This window comes from Schistocerca americana, chromosome X (genome assembly GCF_021461395.2).
Source record: "Schistocerca americana isolate TAMUIC-IGC-003095 chromosome X, iqSchAmer2.1, whole genome shotgun sequence".
Lineage (NCBI taxonomy): Eukaryota > Metazoa > Arthropoda > Insecta > Orthoptera > Acrididae > Schistocerca > Schistocerca americana.
The window spans coordinates 567,131,800-567,141,263 of NC_060130.1; the positions used below are offsets into that span (position 1 = coordinate 567,131,800).

The window sequence follows — 9,464 nt, forward strand, 5'->3', positions numbered from 1 at the left end:
CTGAGCGGATTTTTAAAGAGCCGCGGTATTTTGACCGTGCAAAGGTAGCATAATCATTAGTCTCTTAATTAGTGGCTGGAATGAATGGCTTGACTAGAAATCATCTGTCTCTTAATAAATTTTTGAATTTAACTTTTGAGTCAAAACGCTTAAATTTTTCTTTAGGACGAGAAGACACTATAGAGCTTAACATTTTACTTTATATATAGTTTTTTGTTTGTCTTTCTATATTCAATGATGATGTTTTGTTGGGGTGACATGAAGAATAAATAAACTCTTCATTATTATATCATTTATTTATGTTTGTTGTTTTGATCTGTAATTTATGATCATAAGATTAAGTTACCTTAGGGATAACAGCGTAATTGTTTTTGAGAGCTCATATCGACAAAGCAGATTGTGCCCTCGATGTTGGATTAAGAAAAATTTTGGGTGCAGTAGCCCAGTAATTAGGTCTGTTCGACCTTTAAATTCTTACATGACCTGAGTTCAGACCGGCGTGAGCCAGGTCGGTTTCTATCCTAAGATTATTAATTCATATTAGTACGAATGGAACATATGGTTGAAATATTTTTCATTTTATTGATTAATATTAATTAGATTACTATTTTGACAGATTAATGTGTTGAATTTAGATTTCATTTATGTAGGTTTCTTCTACAAATAGTATTGATACTTTATGATTTATTTATGTTTATTTTGAATTTTCTTTTATTAGTTATTTGTGTTTTAATTAGTGTTGCTTTTTTAACTTTATTAGAGCTTAAGGTTTTAGGTTATATCCAAATTCGAAAGGGTCCAAATAAAGTAGGATTTGTAGAAATTTCTCAACCCTTTAGTGATGCTGTTAAGTTAATTTGTAAGGAGCAGCCAATTCCTATTAAATCTAACTATTTATTTTATTATTTTTCTCCTGTTTTTAATTTAATAATTTCTTTGACTGTTTAAATGATTTTCCTTTACTTAACTTATATATGTTCTTTTTCTTATGGATTTTTGTTTTTCTTATGTTGTACTAGATTAGGTGTTTATACCGTTATAATTGCTGGTTGGTCTTCTAATTCAAATTATTCTTTATTAGGTTCTCTTCGGTCTGTTGCTCAAACAATTTCATACAAAGTTAGTTTTGCTTTAATTTTATTATCTTTGATTATTTTAATTGGTAGTTTTAACATGTTTGATATTATATATTATCAGCTTTATTGTTGATCTATTATTATTTCTTTTCCTTTAGCTTTAGCTTGTTTTGCTTCTTGTTTAGCTGAAACTAACCGTACTCCTTTTGACTTAGCTGAAGGTGAATCTGACTTAGTTTCAGGTTTTAATATTGAATATGGTGCAGGCGGGTTTACTTTAATTTTTTTAGCTGAGTATACTAGAATTGTTTTTATAAGAATAGTATTAGCTTTAATATTTGTAGGTGGTGATTTTTATTCTTTTATAATTTTTATTAAGCTTGCTGTTATGTCCTTTGGTTTTATTTGAGTTCGGGGTACATTACCACGTTTTCGTAATGATAAGTTAATGAACTTAGCTTGAAAAAGTTTTCTGCCTTTATCTTTGAATTTTTTTATTTTCTTTGTTGGTTTAAAGATTTTATTTATTTCATTTATTTTGTGAAAATTTTTAAGAAAAGTTAATAGAAGAGTTAAACTTCTAGTTTTATGTTTTCAAAACATATACTTTTCCTAAGCTAATTAACTTATTATTCCTTAATTAGTTTATCTCATGTGTTTGCAACATGAACATTAATTAAGAAGCATGTAAAGTAGATAACTGTTAAGATTGGTCCGGTTATAATATCAGGTTCTTCAACTGGTTGTTTACCAATTCATGTTAATAAGCATACAACTACTACTGTAACTCAGAACAAAATCTGATTAATAAGATAGAATTGAATACCTTAGAATAGTGTTTTATTATTAAATGGTAAAATTATTAAGATTCTAATTGATAAGAATAATGCAATAACACCTCCTAGCTTATTAGGGATTGATCGTAGAATTGCATATGCAAATAAGAAATATCATTCTGGTTGAATATGAACGGGGGTTACTAGTGGGTTAGTAGGTACAAAATTATCTGGATCCCCTGGGAGGTAAGGATTAATCAAGCACAGTTTAATTAGTAATGATGTTATTAATACAATTGTAATAGAATCCTTGAAAGTAAAGTATGGGTGAAATGGAATTTTTTCAATATCTCCATTTAGGCCTAAGGGGTTATTAGACCCTGTTTGGTGAAGAAAGAATAAATGAATTGCTGCCATTACAGCAATAATAAATGGTAGTACAAAATGGAATGTAAAGAATCGATTTAATGTTGCATTATCAACAGCAAACCCTCCCCACACTCATTGAACTAAATCTGTTCCTAAATATGGAATTGCTGATAATAAATTAGTAATTACTGTCGCATCTCAAAATGATATTTGACCTCAAGGTAGAACGTATCCTATAAATTCAGTTGCTATAACTAAGAATAGAATTACTGTACCAATTATTCAGGTGTGTATGTATATGTAAGATCCGCAGTAAATTCCTCGTCCTACATGTAAATAAATCCAAATAAAAATTATATAAGCTCCATTTGCATGTACGTTTCGAATAATTCAACGATTATTTACGTCTTGGCAGATGTGAACTACACTACTAAATGCTATTTCAGTATTTGATGTATAATGTATAGCTAAAAATTGTCCAGTTACAATTTGAATTGCCAAACATAACCCTAGTAGGTACCCAAAATTTCATCAAAATGAAATATTTGGTGTTGCAGGTAAATCAACTAAAGTGTTATTAATGATTTTATTTAAAGGATGTCTTAATCATAAGGGTTTATTCATTAGTAAATTATCTTACTTTACGAATAGGCCCCTGTTTAATAATAGTGATTTCAACAACTGCTAATAGTGCTAAAAATAAATAAATTATTGTTATTATTGTGATAATGAATGTTGATCTATTATATAGTTTTTCTAAAGATATTGTTATTTCATGATAATTGATTGAATTATCAATATTTATAGTTTCAGTATTCTTGAAAAAGTCTATAAATATTGTTATATCTAAAATAATTAATGTTAATCTAATATATACACATATTGTTCAGGTAATAATTATCGTAATTGATTTAGGTTGAAATATTTCGTTTGATGCAATTCTCGTAATATAAGAAAATAGAACTAATATACCACCAAGAAACATTAAAAATAAAATGTATGATAATCAAGATCTTTCCATTATTGTTCCTGTTATTAGTCCAACTAGAAAAGTTTGTAGGATAATCAAAAGCAATATTGATATTGGGTGTCTTAATTTAATAAAATTAATATTTATTACGTTTGATAGTGATCTAATTTTTATTTTGATCTTTCAGGGGTTAGTTTATTAAAATATCGGTTTTGGGGACGAATGTTGGAAGCTTTTCCACCTCTGAAGTTTTAAAAGTGGGGGCTGGACTTATTTCCGGTTTACTAGACTGGCGTTTTTTTTAAACTATTAAAACTAATGTTAATATTCTCTGTCTTTACTTCTTTATTGGTTATTTTGCTGGTGTTTATGTATTTTCTTCTAAATGTAAGCATTTATTAATGGTTCTTTTGAGATTAGAATATATTGTTCTTTCTTTATTATATTAGCTATTGTTTTTCTTATTGAGTTTGATTATGATTATTTTTTTCCTGTTATTTTTTTGGTTTTTTTCTGTTTGTGAAGGTGCTCTAGGTCTTTCTATTTTAGTTTCTATAATTCGTTCTCATGGAAATTTTTGTTGGAGTGACATGCAGAATAAATAAACTCTTCATTATTATATGATTTATTTATGTTTGTTGTTTTGATCTGTAATTTATGATCAGAAGATTAAGTTACCTTAGGGATACCAGCGTAATTGTTTTTGAGTGCTCATATTGACAAAGCAGATTGCGACCTCGATGTTGTATTAAGAAAAATTTTGGGTGCAGTAGCCCAGTAATTAGGTCTGTTCGACCTTTAAATTCTTACATGATCTGAGTTCAGATCGGCGTGAGCCAGGTCGGTTTCTATCCTAAGATTATTAATTCATATTAGTATGAAAGGACCATATGGTTGAAATATTTTTTATTTTATTGATTAATATTAATTAGATTACTATTTTGACAGATTAATGTGTTGAATTTAAAATTCTTTTATGTAGGTTTTTTCTACAAATAGTATTGATAATTTATGATTTAAATATGTTTATTTTGAATTTTCTTTTATTAGTTAATTGTGTTTTAATTAGTGTTGCTTATTTAACTTTATTAGAGCGTAAGGTTTCATTGTGTAAGGTTAAGTTTAGTTTATTTCAAATAATATTAATCCGTGATGGTGTAAGTCAAACATTGATGGGATTAATAATAATCCTAAGAATGTTCTAGATCAATTTAATGATAAATTGAAGATATTAGTTGATAGATCAAATGTTGGACATAAGTTTGTGATCATTTACAATTCAAGTTTTTTCTATCAATTGTTCTTTTTTCTGCTGTTTTAATAAGATTTGGTTTAAATGAGAAAAAGTTTATTTGATTAAATAAAATTAATGTAGCCGAAAATATAATGAATAGAGAGAATCATATGACAGGTGATATATTAGGGATTTGGATTAAATTTCCCCATCAGAAGTAGTCGTTAATTTACTATTTTTTGGTTTAAGAGACCATTACTTACTTTCAGTCATCTGATGTACTAATTATTTAGTTATATTAGATTGACACTCTAATATTATACATTTCAACTAACTCCTTAGATTATCTTAGATAATCACTTGATAAATAAGTTTACTGAAGTTCTTTCAATTGCAATTGGTATGAATCTGTGGTTTGCTCAACAGATTTCTGAGCATTGTCCAAAGAACAGTCCAGGTCGGTTTATTGTAAATATTCCTTGGTTTAGTCGACCTGGCGTTGCGTCAATTTTAACACCTAACACAGGTACTGCTCATGAGTGTAGAACGTGTGATGCTCTTGTTAATACTCGTACTTCCGTATTTATTGGTAGAATTGTTCGGTTATCTACATCTAGAAGTCGAAATCCGTCGTCTTCTAGGTCTTGTTCTGGTGTTATATAAGTGTCAAATTCTACGTGTATAAAGTCTGAATATTCGTATCTTCAGTATCATTGTCGTCCAATGGTTTTAATTGTGATTATTGCATCTACTGAATCATCATGTAAATATAGTAGTCGTAATGATGGAAGTGCAATAAAAATTAGCGTAATTGCTGGTAATGCTGTTCAGATTGTATCAATTAAATGTCCGTCAAGTATGTTTCGGTTTGTATAGGCAATAGATAGTATATAACTTAGGGGATAACCTACAATTACTGTGATTAATAATAATATGACCATAGTATGTTCATAGAAGAATGATAGTTGCTCCATTAATGGTGAAGCTCCAAACTGAGGGGATAAATTTGATCATGTTGCCATAATGAATTTTTCTAGTAAAAGGTCAGACCTTTATTTGCAGAGCTTAAATCTACTGCACTAATCTGCCACATTAGAATCTAGAAATTAGTTGTAGTTCTGAGTAACTATGTTCTGCAGGCGGGTTATTTTGTAGTCATTCTGTTGATCTTCTTATGTTAGCTCTAAATATGATTGCTCGGTTTGTAACCATTCTTTCTCATATAATTACAATGAGTATAATGATTCCTACAATATAAATTGTAGATCCAATTCTTGACACTACATTTCATGATGGTTATGCATCTGGATAGTCTGAATATCGTCGTGGTATACCTGCTATCCCTAAGAAGTGTTGAAGGAAGAATGTTAAGTTCACTCCAATAAATATAGTTGTAAATTGGATTTTTAATCATGTACTATTATAGTTAATCCTGTAAATAGTGGGTATCATTGAGTAACACCTCCTATATTTGCAAATACTGCTCCTATAGATAATACATAATGGAAGTGGGCTACAACATAGTATGTATCATGTAATACATTATCAAGTGATGAATTTGCTAATACTAATCCTGTTAGTCCACCAATTGTGAATGGAAAAGTAAATCCTGAAGCCCATAATAATGGTGGATTGAATTTGAATTTAGTTCCATATAGTGTAGCTAATCATCTAAATACCTTAATTCCTGTAGGTACAGCAATAATTACTGTTGCTGATGTAAAGTATGCTCATGTGTCAACTTCTATTCCTACTGTGAATATGTGATGTGCTCATACAATAAATCCTATTAGCCCAATTGATAATATAGCATAAATTATACCCAATGTTCAAAATGATTCAATTTTTCCTCTTTCTTGACATACAATGTGAGAGACAATCCCAAATCCTGGTAGAATTAAAATGTAAACTTCTGGGTGTCCAAAGAATCAAAATAGGTGTTGATATAGAATTGGGTCACCTCCTCCTGCAGGGTCAAAGAATGATGTATTTAAATTTCGGTCTGTTAATAGTATAGTAGTACCTCCCGCTAATACTGGAAGTGAAAGAAGGAGGAGAAGGGCTGTAATAGCTACAGATCATACAAATAAAGGTGCTTGATCTAGAGTTATACTTTCTGATCGTATATTAATTGCTGTTGTAATGAAGTTTACTGCACCAAGAATAGATGACACACCTGCTAAGTGGAGTGAAAAAATAGCTAGGTCTACAGATGCACCCCCACGTGCGATAGCTCCCGCAAGAGGGGGGTAAACTGTTCATCCTGTACCTACACTGTTATCTACCATAGAAGATGTAAGAAGAAGGGTTAATGAAGGTGGTAGAAATCAAAATATTATATTATTTATTCGTGGAAATACTATATTTGGTGCACCAATTATTAACGGTATGAGTCAATTACTAAATCCACCAATTATAATAGGTATTACTACAAAAAAAATTATTACAATTGCGTGGGCTGTAATAATATTATAAATTTGGTGATCTCCAATTAGTGATCCTGGTTGACCAAGTTCAGCACAAGTAAGTATTCTTATTGATGTTCCTACTATTCCTGCTCACGTTCCAAATAAGAAGTATAAAGTACCAATATCCTTATGGTTTGTTGAGAATAATCATTTTTGCGGTAAGATGGCTGAATTTTAGGTGGTAGACTGTAAATCTACTTATGAGATGTTTCTCTCTTTTCATGTTTTAGGTCTTATATTCAATTATAAATCTAGACTGCAATTCTAGAGGTGTAAAATTTTACTAAGGCCTAAAAGATAATTCTTTTAATTATAACTTTGAAGATAATTAGTTTAATTAACTTAAGTCCTTAGTATAATGAGATTAAAGTTGATGTTAAGATTAATACTATTGTTGAAATTATTACTGTTATAGGATGAGTAATTCTAGATTTTTGAGACTTTATTTGTATAGACCATGAATTTTCTGTGTATGACATAATTAGGGCTGAGAATCTAATACGTATATAATAATAAAAATACAACCATAATGGTTATGATAGTTGTTATGTTATTTTCTATTAATGATTGTATTACAATTCATTTTGGTAGAAATCCAAGGAATGGTGGTAAACCACCTAGGAATAGGAGAGATAGAAATATTATGAATTTAATTTCAGTTTTTATATTTCTGGCTGAATAAATTTGGTTCATAAACAACAGATTTATTTGCTTAAATAATAAGTCCATAATTAGTCTTACTAGTGAGTAAACAATAAAATATAGTTCTCAGATGTTTTCTCTGAATGTTAGGGATCTAATTATTCGCCCTAAAAGTGTAATTGAGGAATATGCTAGAAGTTGGCGTAGAGATGTTTGATTTAAGCCACCTATTGCCCCAATAATAAGTCTTAGAATGATAATTGTTCAAATGAAAGTTCTTAGTTGAATACAATAAGAAAATACCATTACTGGGGCAATTTTTGGTCATGTTATTTGTGTTAAACAGTTGTTTCATCTCGAAGCTCCTATTACTTCTGGAAATCAGAAATGAAAGGGTGCAGCCCCCATCGTTAATAATAATCTAGATCTAATTATTATTGAGGGAATAAATTCTATTTCCCACCCTATTGGATACTTTATTTGAATCAGCAAAATTGAAAATAATAGTATTGTCGATGCTATTGCTTGGACAATAAAATATTTAATTGATGACTCATTTATTATTATATTTTTATTTCTTGTTAGGAGCAGAATAAATGAAAGTAAGTTGATCTCAAGTCCAATTCAAACTCCGAATCAGGAGTTTGATGAAATGGACAGGATCGTTCCTATCATTAATGTTGATAGGAAGAGAAGTTTTGTAGAGTTGTTGGTCATTAAAAAGGAGAGGATTGATACCTCTATAAATGGGGTATGAACCCATTAGCTTGTTTAGCTTACCTTTTTACGTTAAGGTGTATGATGCACATTAGCTTTTGATACTAAAGGAGGTAGTTTAATTCTGTCTTATGTAATTTTTAATGAAGGTAATTTTTATTTACTTGATTTACCCTATCAAGGTAACCCTTTAATCAGGCACTTCATTTGTATTTAATATATAAATTAAAAACATTTTTTTTAATTTATAGATCCAATTCTTGACACTACATTGCATGATGTATATGCATCTGGATAGTCTGAATATCGTCGTGGTATTCCTGCTAGCCCTAAGTAGTGTTGAGGGAAGAATGTTAAGTTTACTCCGATAAATATAATTGTAAATTGGATTTTTAATCATGTATTATTATAGTTAGTCCTGTAAATAGTGGGTATCATTGAATAACACCTCCTATAATTGCAAATACTGCTCCTATAGATAATACATAATGGAAGCGGGCTACTACATAGTATGTATCATGTAATACAATATCAAGTCATGAATTTTCTAATACTAATCCTGTTAGTCCACCAATTGTGAATAGAAAAATAAATCCTAAAGCTCATAATAATGGTGGAATGAATTTGAATTTAGTTCCATATAGTGTAGCTAATCATCTGAATACCTTAATTCCTGTAGGTACAGCAATAATAATTGTTACTGATGTAAAGTATGCTCGTGTGTCAACATCTATTCCTACTGTGAATATGTGATGTGCTCATACAATAAATCCTATTAGCCCAATTGATAATATAGCATAAATTATACCCAATGTTCCAAATGATTCAATTTTTCCTCTTTCTTGACATACAATGTGAGAGATAATCCCAAATCGTGGTAGAATTAAACTGTAAAGTTCTGGGTGTCCAAAGAATCAAAATAGGTGTTGATATAGAATTGGGTCACCTCCTCCTGCAGGGTCAAAGAATGATGTATTTAAATTTCGGTCTGTTAATAGTATAGTAATAGCTACCGCTAATACTGGAAGTGAAAGAAGGAGGAGAAGGGCTGTAATAGCTACAGATCATACAAATAAAGGTGTTTGATCTAGAGTTATACTTTCTGATCGTATTTTAATTGCTGTTGTAATGAAGTTTACTGCACCAAGAATAGATGATACACCTGCTAAGTGGAGTGAAAAAATAGCTAGGTCTACAGATGCACCCCCGTGT

The 9,464-nt window shown here is 29.9% G+C and overlaps 2 pseudogenes; one reads left to right on the top strand and one right to left on the bottom strand.

Moving 5' to 3' along the window:
- The first annotated feature begins 669 nt into the window (after nt 1-669).
- LOC124556603 lies at nt 670-1,620 on the top strand (annotated as a pseudogene).
- A 406-nt stretch (nt 1,621-2,026) lies between these two features.
- LOC124555285 lies at nt 2,027-2,845 on the bottom strand (annotated as a pseudogene).
- Between the last annotated feature and the right edge of the window lie 6,619 nt (nt 2,846-9,464).